At 41.2% G+C, this 12,729-nt stretch overlaps 1 long non-coding RNA gene across 27 annotated transcripts in view; it reads right to left on the bottom strand.

Moving 5' to 3' along the window:
• Positions 1–12,729, bottom strand: part of LOC102069628 (uncharacterized) — a 77,279-nt gene that overhangs the window by 37,114 nt on the left and 27,436 nt on the right. For 11 of the 27 annotated variants that reach the window (XR_012582100.1, XR_012582091.1, XR_012582092.1 and 8 more), the window contains one exon: positions 8,197–12,729. This is a non-coding gene — a long non-coding RNA (uncharacterized LOC102069628). The other 16 variants (XR_012582112.1, XR_012582109.1, XR_012582113.1 and 13 more) reach the window with 13 other exon arrangements.

Below are 12,729 nucleotides of genomic sequence, written 5' to 3'. Positions count from 1 at the left end.
TGGAGACCATTTTTGGCCAGGTGATTAAATACTGTTTGCCAGACACTTTCATTTATGATGAACCTTAATTGGCAAATCCTCCTAATAACCTTGTGGAAAACAAGGTATGTCCATTTTACAGAAAGGAAAACTGAGGGGCAGATGCTGAGCACATTACACAAGCCCACACAGGACCTTAATAAGTACTTAAGAAATCCTACCTCCTGGAAGGTTTTTTCAGGCAATCAGAGGCTCCCTTTCCTCCCTCTTGTGAAGTTATTAATGCTGTCATGGATGGGTCATGGAGTGGCTCTGACCTTACTCTTCCACACCAGCACATGACTCTGTGGTGTCACGGTCACCTTCATTTCCATGTGACACAGAGAGCTAAAGTTCTTTCACCTGAATCCAAGGTGGATGTGGTCATGCCCATTCTCAATGTTGTGTGCTGGATGTTGGCTTTCCCAAGGCTCAATTTGAGCTGTCAGTCTGAGCCAAAGGAGTGGTGTTGTGCAACAGCGTTAGAACGCGGGGATGGTGTTCGTGCAGTCGAGCTCCAGATAAATATCTGGGAAGAAAACTGCCATGTGATGATAGCTCTGGGCATATCTGCCTGCTGAGGAAAGGTGCTCCTGCATTAGCCTTTCACTTTGGCCCAGGAGTGCACTTTTGAAGAGAATCCCCCAAATATAACCCTGCTTACCCCATCCCACAAGGCCAGGCAGCCTTGGAGCACGCAAACGGAATTCTTTAGTGAGGAATTAAAGCAGGTGATGCTAGCAGCAGCTAACAGGAATTCTGTCCACAGGAACATGCTAGAGTTAGCCTGAGTAAAGCTCCACCTGGGCCAGTCCCTGCTCCTCAGAGCAGGGTGCAGACAGAGCTTTCTTTGCCCATTTGCAGGGCTCCTATCCAAGGAGTTATGACAAACTTGGGTAGTGTGGTAGGGAGGACGTGTGAAATGGCCTGAAAATCCTGCCTGAGGAAATGCACTGCTTTATGTACACCCCCATCAGTTTGTCTGCAGTAGAAATGTCTCCATTTAGTTTAAATTCTGTGTGAGAGGGGTTCTGTAGGGGAATATAACACAGCTTGGAAACATTTTGCTAAGAAGCACTACCAGTGCAAACCTTCAAAGGGTAACTCTGTACATGGCTACAAAACCATATTCTGTTTAAACTTGTTCATCATTGTCTTCTTGCATGACAGCCCTGGCATTTAAAATATGTTAGGGGTGACACAATACTTTCACCTGGTGCAGACATATATCACTGGAAGGATGTTCTCATAAACAAAGTGCTGCAGGCTATGATCTTATCATTCTCCTCTTCCTTCTTCTCAGCTCAGTTCAATGACAAACACGTATTTCTCTTCTTTGCTCCAGTTTCTGCTCTACGGGAGCCTGGTGCTGGAGCAACAGGTGGTGTTGCAAATCAGGAATGACAAGCGTTGGTGGTGGCCTGGTGAGGGGAAAGCATCAGAGGGGGCAAAAAACAAATGGAACAAATTTCATCCCAATCCAGCAGTTTCATGGCATGGGAAGAAGTGCACTCGCGTGCGTGCCTGCACACGCGTGAGCTTTTTTGAGGAAGACAAAGCAAATTAGAGTGTTCATGTGTAATTAGCTGACTATTAGTGTGGTTCAGCCAAGGCAATAGGCAGACAGTTAACTCGAAGATAGCTCGCAGATAAAAGGGCTGGGAAGGGTGTTCTGGGGAAAGCTGGAGGTAATAGTTCAGAAGATAAAATCCTGACAAATTGAGCAGGCATCTCAGAAGTTCTTTCCCCACACCATTAGCACAGTGAAGCTACACAGGCCTTCCCTCTCTGCCCTACAAGGCTTAACCCTTCATGGCATCTGGGGCTCATTACCCTTGGATAGCTCACTTCTGAATTATTTAATTATCATTTCCTGTTTAAACGCATTCGTTTGAAATAAAACTGTGAAATTTCCTGCCCTCCTTCTTGTGCTAGCATATGAAACAGAGATTATTTCCCCTGTAGAGGCTGGAATACCTCCAGCTCTTTATCTGAGAGGGTGTGTGACCAGGTCTAGTAAAAACATTATCATTAAGCATCACACCTGGGGAGAAAACCAAAAGTGTGTCCAAGTCTTTGCAACTTTTGTGAAAATGTGGGTGTTTTAGTAAATCTCTGTGCTAAATGAAAATGTCATTATAATTTTCACTCATTTTATAGCTGACAGGGAAGTGCTTTCTTCTGTCCCTTGGGAGTTTTCAGGATTTCATGTTTTTTCAGCTAATTCTGTGGCTAACCAACAAGCTGCTAAAAAGTGAAAAATCTAACTGAGCCATTTGCTTTAGTAGTTTCAAAATATTTCATTTTTTTTACTTTCACTTGTAAATTAAAAATTAAAATATATTTCAAAGCAAATATACGTTCACTTAGAATAATATTATTGGGACACTTGCAATGATTTTTTAAAAGTCTTTAATATCTTATTTTTTCAGCGGAGAAGCCTCATGAAAACTGTATTTTTCAATCCAAACCTTTTTGCTTGTTTGACATTTTCCAGGACAAAGTTCTCATGGAAACCCTAGCCACAATCCACTTTTATCATTAATTCAGTATATCAGGGCGTTCTTTTTTGGGATGACTTCTGGGAAAGAATAATTGAGAACTTCATGCTGAGTTGATCCAGCAGCGAAATTCTCAAATACTGCTGAAATTATGCATATTTCTGAGTTTCCATTCATGAAAAACTTACATTTCTCTAAGGTCTATATGCCTATGGCCCCTTCCATTTCTCTCAAACAGGATTGATTAAAGGTTCGTTTGTTGAAGTAAAAGTTTATCATGGGTTTTGCACAACCTTTGCACCATTTCTCTATCAGTGTGTAAACTCTGTAGCAGGACTGTTAGAACTTTTTACTGCAAGGAAAATGCACTCAGGGTATTTCAGATGAGATGCTCTTTTCTGTGATGCCAGACACAGAATTCACCAAACAGACTGGAAAACCTGCATTGTCGGGGTGGGTAAAGCCATATTCGCTGAAGAACATGTTATTTTTTGCAGGAAAAAAAAATCACTTCTCAAGGTACAGTTAGCAATTTTTGCTTCATAGCTATTCTTTAACCCCCAAAAGAAAATTCCCACTGCTGCTTTTAATGCTTGTTTGTCCAAGCCTTGTGCAGGCATTTGTCACAAGCCAAATTTGGAGCAAATTCTCTGCCGAAGAAACGAGGAATGAAGAGTGGGCAAGACTGTGTTGGTGTTTCTGTTCATCTTGAAGGAGGGAACCTTCTGCTGCAGCTCTCAAGTGATGCTGGAGGGGAAGAACAGCACGTACAAGGAGGAGAGCCAAGTGCCTGCCACTAGAGAGAAGCCCTGGGGACAGCACCAAGGTAAGGGCCCTCACCAGCCACTCAGAAAATGCTTTCCTTGTGACTTTTCCTGCCCCATTCACCTTCCTCCCATGTCCTGTCGTTTCCCTCATCCCATTTTGCACAATGACAGGAAAACCTGAGGTTTTACACAGGTTTCTGCAGGGAGGAGCAAGTTTCAAGCTGCTTATCTTGCCTAAAAAGAGGAGTAGGGTTACACCAGAGGTCCTGCAAGCCCCTCACCAACTCCTCTGAGCTTAGGGGTGTTCAGCCTGGAGAAAAGGAGGCTCATGGGGGACCTTATCACTCCTACAGCTCCCTGATAGGAGGTGCAGCCAGGTGTGGGCTGGTCTCTTCCCCCAGGTGACAAGCCACAGGACAAGAGGAAGAAACTCAAGTTGCACCAGGGGAGGTTTATATTGGATATTAGGGAAAATTTCATCACTGAGAGGGTGCTCAAGCACTGGAACAAGTTGTCCAAAGAAGAAGTGCACTCACTATACCTGAAGGTCCTCAAAAAATGTGTGGATACGGTGCTCAGGAACATGGTTTAGTGCTAGACCTGGCAGTGTTGGGTTAATGGTTGAACTGATGATCTCAGAGGTCTTTTCCCACCTTAATGATTCCATGATTCTATGGCCCCTGTGGCAGAAACTCCCAGCAGATTGTACAGAAAAATGTCAGAAGTCAAACTAATTCTTCTCATGAGGTATTTTCCTTGTTCCTATCAAGCAGTGCATTAGAGACTGGCAATAGAAGTTGCATAAAACAAGAATGTTTAATCGTATTTTAAGTTGATTATATTTTTGGTATTCTTTTGGCAGAAAGTCCTGCAATTTAATTAACTAATTGTGCTGCATGACAAAATTTTATCCACTTTAAACCGCTTTTGCTCCTTGTATTAACATAGTCTATAAATATTCCCCTCCTAAGAACATTCTCCATAACATTTGCCACGGCATAAACTTCAGCCCCCTCCTCCCAAAGAGTTCTAAATTTATCTGGTTTATCCTGGCATGGAAGCAGATACATACAATTACTGACAAGACAACCACTATCAAACCCAACTGTTGTTACCCAGACTGAAATTCTTCCAAAAATTAATTATTTAAAATAATCCAAACGGTGCAAATATCCAAAGATCAGACAGATCCATAAAACTTGCCTGTAGCAAAATCATGCAATTAGAATCATGCTCATAAGTGTTGCAGTCTTAAAACATTAATGGAAGGAGTTATTAAAATTGTATTTGATTTGCATTATTACAACACTGAATGCACTATGGAAAACTGAGTCCATGAGAGAGGTGCGGCACAAGCCAGAGTCTTATTATCTGAGCTGGAACTTTAAAATAGACTCTGCTTTACAGTTCTGCCTGAATTTTCTTTAGTTTTATTGCTCTTGTAAATTGATAAGGATTCCTGGTTTTATATTAGAAATAGAAAATGAGGAGGAGGATAAGAAAATAGTTGTAGATAAAGACTCAGAAAAGCAATTTGAGAAAAAAACAATCCTTCCCAAAGTAAGTAATTTTTATCAGAAATAAGATGTGTTGTTGTGATCATAAGTGCCATCAGAGGCCCCAAGAATTGCAGGGTTTCTGTAGACAACCTAGGGAAAAGTTTCCCCAAATGTGGAAGCAATTATAAAGAAATTCATGACTCACAGTAAGAATTCCTGGTTTTATTTCCATTACAAATAGACTGCAATTTGTGCATCTCTGTCTGACATCTTTTTATTGGGCACTTACCCTCCCTGACATGTTTATAAAATTACCTGCTTCATTAGTGGGACATCACCAGCAAATCTGATGCACAAATATTGCCTTTGATCCAGCAGGAAAGAGAGTTTGCTGAAGTCAATGGAATAATTTCAATCAATTCCACAGAATTAGAGATAAACCTGTGAGGGTTAAAAAAGATATATATATAACCACTATTACGAAGTGTAAGAAGGAATACAGGGAATTTTCTTTGCAACTGAGATATTTTTAGGTTTTTTATTCTTTAGAATCCCTGTACAGGCACGTCCCTCATGCACAGTTGTCAAAAATAGTGTTTAGGCATTTAGACTCAAGTTGATTTAATCCAGTACAGAAGTGTGCTCTAAATTTTTCAGGGCAGTGAAAATGTGTGGAAATGGTATCTTCATGCTCAAAAGCTCCATTTCATTTAGAAGAACAGTGCCAATAAATTAAATAAATGAGATTATTTCTATTAAAAATAGAAATAGTGTCTTGTAGAAAAAATACTCCTTCTTCTGAACTTAAACTATGCTTTAAAATTCAGTGTTCAGATCCTTAGCAGGTGTAAATCATCACAGAAATTATGCTGTTACACTTTACATGATATTACCAAATTGTCTTGCTGGTAATTAAGAATATCCTCTATGGAATAAGGACCAATGACAGGAGAAAGTATAAGTTGATACTGTCTCAGCACGCCTAAGTGGTAGACAGAAATATTCATGTGCATAATCTTGCACCTTCCCTACATGATACCCAGTGGGCTGAAGTAATAGTGTACAGAATTATCTTGGAAAAGGCAATTCTCAACAGAAACTAAAGAATCTTATGAGTTGTCTGTGTTTCTCATAATTATACATGGCAAAAATTAAGATAAAACTAACAGGCATGATGTTGGAAAATGTTTCTTTAAAAATGTTTCTTTAAACTTTCAGCATATTATACTCAAGTGTTTTCCAAGCTCAAATTTTCTGTATTTCATTCCAAGAAAATCAGTATCCCTTTCTCCATTTCTTTTCATGGGTCTATCATGTCTTTAATGTACAGCACAGGGAAACCAATGTAATTTCTATTAAGACCAAAAAATATTCTGTATAGATTACTTGTTGGCATCCTTATGGCAGATACTGAGGGATATTCTAGATTCTATCAGGAATCAGGAAAGAATTAGGCATATATGTATATATAGGAGGAGTTTTTGATCTCACATAAAATGTAGAAAGCGTAAAATACTGTGTATTAGAGGTCCCCTGAGCAAGAACTATTATCTCAGCATCAACTGCAAACACATTACCACTGGAAGGCTTATTCCAAGGTATGAAAAAAATCCACTAACAGCAGGAAATAGAAACGTTTGAGAGCTCCTCTGGAAGCCCTCATATCCAAAGCAGGATGGCTCTGTGCAAGGCAGGCTCCAGCAGCACGGGCCCTCCAGGAGCTCTGATCAGGCACTTCCCTCATCTTCATGTCTGCACACTCCAAGCTGAATATCAGCACCTTTCTGAAGCTGTTTAATGTGTGAGGCTCTCTTTTAACCTCTTGGTATCCTGTCTGTATGTGGAATGCAGAGGTGTGTGCTTTTTTCCTTATTAATATAGAATAATAAAATAACGTCACCTGTTGTAATGCAGGGAGAATTTTGTACAGAGGGAAAATTCTGAGTCCTGCCTACTAAATGACAGGCAGCTCCTTCTGTGCATGTGATCACATCCCACTTAGTGCACGCTGGAGCTTTTCAAACCTCCAGAGTTTTGTGTTTAGCAAAGCAGATGTGCAAATGGAGATCGGGGTGACCTCCCCTCTGAGAAGCAGGCCTTTGACACACATTACTCCCCTGCTGACAGCACCACAAGTGTGGATCAGTTGGCATTTCACACCTGCAACTAATGCAGAAGTTGTAACAAATATGAGTGAGCATTAGGGAGAGAAGGGATCCTTTGGACATAAACCAGCTATATTTAATAGGAAAGGTGCAAATCCGCATTATGACTCAGGATATGTATTAGCTGCAGCCCTTCCATAACCTAGAAAGAAAGAATTATATCCAAGGGAACTTACCTCAAAGAGTTTCTCTTTCCTCGGGCAGAAGTGATGATTAGGCTAAAACTGGCCATTTGTTTTATCTGTGGGTCGGGAATAGACAATTTAGTCCTTGCAGCTTCAGCTGTCTTGGCTCAAGATCCTGACCTACAATAAATACCTCTCCAATCAATAGAGCACTGAACTTGGAGCACAGCCAAGGACCTTTCCTGGCAACTTTGGCCTGGACTGAGCTGACCTGGTAAATCTGCAGTGCTAGGGGAGAGATCTCACTGAGGATCCTGAGTTCTCCAAGTCCTCCAAGCCTTGGGAATTCTGTGCCTCCAGTTAGGCTGCTGGGGACAGGAATTACAGCAGCTTTTCACGTGCTGTTTTCTTGTTGGTGACAGATGCTCTGCACTGCTCCTTGGGCTGTTTGGGCTGTCCTGATGCTGCAGCACATATCCTGCAACACTCATCACTGCTCACGGCTCTCTTCACTGAAGCAGGTCTATCAGCTGCAGAGCATTTGGGGTAGGATGCATTTGCTCCCCCATTTGGGAGCAGCAAATCCTGTTGAGTGGATAGAAAGGTACCACCATCCTTAGTCCCAGCATGGTCTGGGAACTCATCTCTGGATGAGTTCTGCAGGTTTCTTTGCCAGTGTCTAAAGGTGGCTGCCCCGATCCCTCCCTACATTTCTCCCTTCTACCTTTCTTCCTGCCTGAGAAATGTCACAGCCATGAATGAGCAGCTTCAGCTCCTCCTGCCAGGCTGGGAAGGGGCCACAGCAGCACATCTCTCTTTGAAAAATCAGGGTGCAACCCCCACCAAAAGGGGCCCCTGGGCAGTTACGTGACATTTCCTTGGGAAAGGAAACCGGTTTGTCACCTCTTGCTTAACGTGTCACCTCAAGGCAGAGCTGAGGAGCACCCACGGGCACCAGAGATAAGGTTGCATTAGTAACACTCTATCCATCTTGTTCTGAAGATCATGGAAGCACAGGAAAGCTTGGGTTGAAAAAGACCTCCAAGATCACCTAGTTCCAAGACATTCTTTTTTCCAGCCTCAAATGTGACATAACATTAAAAATGTGGTGAGAGTCTCACTTACATAAATGTTAATTTATAGATTGTCCTACCAAAGAAAGTAAAGCATCTCTCTCAACTCATCTTCCTGATTTCTCTTAGAAGATAGAACAGCTCCAAAGTAGATGAGAGCTGTCACCATCCATGACCCTTGGGCTGAGAACTGTAAGAAAACATAGAAAAGGTGTTCTTAATGCAGAATGACATAAACTACAGATGAAGTATGTGTGAATACTTTTGTGTAAGGTGACTGTATGAATGTACTCTGCAAAATGCATTTTGGGTGGCGTTGAGAACAGTAGTGCACACAATTCAAAGTTACCAGGAATATTAAAACAGGTGGGAAAGGCACAGAATAGACAAAGGAAATTGTAGATAAAGGCAGGAAAAAGGGAAAGATGATAGATGTGGAGACAGCTAAGAGGATGACAGGTGAGACAGGCAGGATGAGGTAGGACAAACCCAAATGGTTCATTAGATGGAAAAATGTCTCTCTGGCATTGTACTTTTAGTTTGTTTTTCCACAGTGGTGTTACAGTTCTTTTCCTACTGCTACTACAAATGCAGCACTGAAGTTCTCCTGATTAGTTTTTCCCCCCTGTGTAAGATGTCCTTTATGCTGTGATGAGATCATTTGTGTATTAGTTCATTTTAATCTTTTCAGAAGGAATCCAGGAACTGCAGTGAGGTCATGACTGCAGTAATGTCTAAAAGGATGGTTTTATAGAGGAGGGGAGGAATATTCCTCTCATTTAGCAAAACTCTAACAGAATTTGTGGCTCTCAAGTGTGTTGGACAAGTTAAGGTTTGGGTTTTTTTCTGTTGCGTGTGTTAGCAAAGGACAGGCTGCTTCATACTCTTGTTTTTCCCTAAGGATTGTATAAATCTAATAAATTTTGCAGACAAAGTACCCTGTTAGAACTTCACCTGAATAATCCTCTAGCATCATCCCGAGCCATGGCACCTCCCAGTTTTACAGTCAAGAGCGTGGTAAATAAACCCAGACTCCTTTGGTAGCCTGAGTGTCCTCACATCAGACCTTCTGTACCATTGAGAAGGCAGATGCCTCACTGAGAGCATCCTTGTTCCCATCCCAAGGAGAAAAATCCTTGGGGCATGCCCCAGGACCATGGTATCACTCTTTAATATGACATATTTGTGCCTCATGGGTCAACGGAGCAATGTCAGGCATGAACTTGGACTGTGACATTTCAGGCAATGACCCAAAAATAAAAGTGCCAAAATTTCACTGTTAGTCTGATTTTCACCTCCAGTCTTTTCCACTCTCTGTGGATGTGACAAGACTTAATGATATAATTCAGAAAGGTCTCTGGATGGATTTAGTACTGGAAGGACACAGATGGAATCAAGTGCCTTGCTTTGCCATGGCCAATGTATTATATTTTAATTTGTTCTAATGAACTTTAAAATTATTCCCCAGCATGCATTGGTCAGAGGGGTTCTTATGAGTATGCCATCTTCCTGGATCCCTGAGATCATTCCCTCTGGATCTGTTGGATCAACAGCGGAGTGGTGATAACAAATACAGTGCTGCTTTAACTGTGCTTTCCCCCTCTTTGCTAAATGGATTTGTGCATACCAAGAGTTACACTGCTCCTCTTTTAGCAACTTCAGGGCATCAGTCATGTGCTCAAAACCAGTTCCCCTCTCATATCTAGAGACCAAATGTCTTGGATGATCCATGGGACACAGAAGACGCCACAGGCTTAGTTTTGCTCCAGGGGTTTGAGAGATTTAGTTACCCAGAGAGGAGTAGGAGATTAATGGTGCTCGTTGATGGTGACAGGGACCTGTGTGCTCGAAATCCCATCACAGGCAGAGAAGAACCCACCTCTACACACTCCTAATATGCATAACTATGGAAAGCCTTTTAAATAAAAAAGACTAATTAATAATGCCTAGTGGTCTAGGTGTCTAAGTATGAATTGTCAGGGATTTCTGCAGGCTCAGGGAGGTGGGGAAATGGGTTAACATTGCATTGTTTCAAATTACAGGGTTTTAGATTGTTTCAAACGAGAAGCAGAGAGGGTTTCCACACCAGATTTGAGACTTTTATTCTCTTTTATTTGTACTCAAATTTTGGCTTCAGCTCACATTGTCATTCTGCCCAGGCTGCTTCCCAGACCAGCTAATTTGTCTACCTGTGTTCCATTTTAGGCCTTGGTTTTAATTTGAGGATGATTCCTGCTAATACCAAAGACCGGATAGGACATCCATTAAAAGTCTACACAGCAATTGAAATGGAAAATTCCAAAAGAAACCCTATTAGAGTTTTTCTCCATCAAATCAACATTACAGACTTCTTATGCATTTCTTAATTAGACATTGATATTAACTGGACTGTTGCATGATTTAAATCTAGCTCTTAATCTCAGCTATTCTATGCTGCTGTAGTTTTTATGACATCCAACCAGCGACTGCTTTATGCATTAATCTATCTGGAAAACCACCTTCACAATTTTTTTTGTCTTTTTTTAGAAGAATAAAGGCCCCAAGAAGGAAATGAAAGCTTTTGGGTTCAGCCATTAGTAATTTTCTGCTTAGTATTTGAAAAATTGCTTATTTTAATTGCTTCATAGAAGAAAAAGATATCAAAGCTAACGTTCTTTCTCTCCAAACTTTGTAATTATTTCTCTCAGACTCTTATTTGAAATGCCTTGAAAGGATTTTCATTGAAATGTAGATTTCTTCTCTTTCAAAAGTACTTTTATTCCCCTGTGCTTCTTTCCCTTTTTTTTTTCCTATTGACTTCCTCTCTAGATTTAGAGCAAAAACATAGTCTCCAATGTCTGGACACTGCAGCATGTGTCACACAGATGTCCCCAAAGTGACATCTTCTTTAAACCTAACCTTCCCATGGCCTATAGACTGTGCTGACAATTTGCCTTAGGTCTTAGTCTGGTACCCTTGGGCTTCCTCCAGGGATGGCAAAGAAAAGTTATAGGTATTATAGGGGCTTGCTTTATCTACTCATGCTGAAAAGTATTGTGTGATTTGCTAATTAATATCACCACCAAAATTAGGAATCTAATGGAAAAATTCTGTAAATATGAATGCGGGTGTCAGTGAGCTGAGGCCAAGGCAGATGTAAGCCTTGTATAGTTTTGGGTTCTGTTTCCAGCAGTGTAAGCCCTGAATATCCTAATCCAGAGGGGAATTTACTAACCAAACCCTGTAGTTAATTCTGCATTGTATTTAAATGTCAGTAGCACAAAGCCTGAGGATCATGCTGGCCTCCACAGTAATCCTTGATACCAATACAGCAATAGCAGCAAGAAGTTCTTTATTTCACCTATACCTTTTCAGAGAGCATTATTTACTAATAGATTATGATCTGGTCAAAGTGATCTATACATTCATTACATCTGGAGTGGGCTTTCATAACTCACAGGACCTAAGAATGAGGCAAAACTCACACTTGTTTATGGTGCTGCAGTTCTGCTCAGCAAGAAAAGGCGCAGAGAAAACACTGTCCTAAGCACTTGTGGTCTGCTCTGGGTCCCAGGTGATTTCTCATGCCAGCTCACAAATATCTTTAAGAGCCTCAGAAGAGTGGGGACGTGGCTGCCCCAGAGCCACCTCAAAATGCAGCTTTGCAAACCAGTCACCCCACAAGCCTCGTGCAGCCACGGCTGAGGTTATCTCCCAGGGGAAATCTTCCCAGTGGAACAAAACATTTTGAGAATAGAAGATGGAAATGAAGCTAAAGCATTCTCAATATCAGATTTTGCACACATTTTTTTTTTGCAATAACACAGAGGGAAGAAAGAGAATAGGAAAATGAGTTAGAGGGAGATGGAGAGAGAGATGGTCTATTAAGCAAAGCTACTTTTTTTACTCTCTGAATTTACAGTCCTGATAGACATCTCTTTTCAAAATTACTCATTTTTTATATTCAGATACTACAGCTTTCAGTACTAGGTCCTAGATTTGTCTGGACAGATTACCCTCTTATTTCCACAATGAAACTTAATTATCCTTTTTATGTCTTCAGATACTTCCAGTTATTTCCTGAACTGTTTCTGGGGACAGAGAGCAGCTGATGGGTCAGTCAGTAAAGTAAATACTGTGCATCCCTACTGTTTTTAAGGCAAAAGCCCTTTGGCCCCAGGTCTTTTTAGAATATTTTGAGAGCTAGCCCATATAATTTGCTCAGATCTACTTTTCTGAGCTTTTTTTCTTTTTGTGACTAGGCAGGGACTCATCATTTTCTCACCACCTTTCTGTGTATTACTTGGAAGCATCTAAATGTGACTAACTCACCTGGAATCCGTAGAGGGATATTTGAATGCGTCATCCCTGAGACAAGAATAACTCCTCCTGAAATCCAGGGTGGAATTGACTGCGTGGCTTCAAACACCCCTTCCTGTACCCCTGCTGTTGCAGCAAGAAGGAATGCATCCGAGTGCTCAGAGCCCAAATGAATAAATAAACTGGTTCAAAGCAATGGCAGGAGCACACAGGGGTGTGGAAGTTGCTGGTATTGAGTAGTTTCTGGATTTTAGGACACTCCAGGTTTCATCTGTAAAGAAA

The sequence above is a fragment of the Zonotrichia albicollis genome, chromosome 11 (genome assembly GCF_047830755.1).
Source record: "Zonotrichia albicollis isolate bZonAlb1 chromosome 11, bZonAlb1.hap1, whole genome shotgun sequence".
NCBI lineage: Eukaryota > Metazoa > Chordata > Aves > Passeriformes > Passerellidae > Zonotrichia > Zonotrichia albicollis.
The sequence above is the reverse complement of the archived record's forward strand: the minus strand, read 5'-3'. Positions and strand labels throughout refer to the sequence as shown.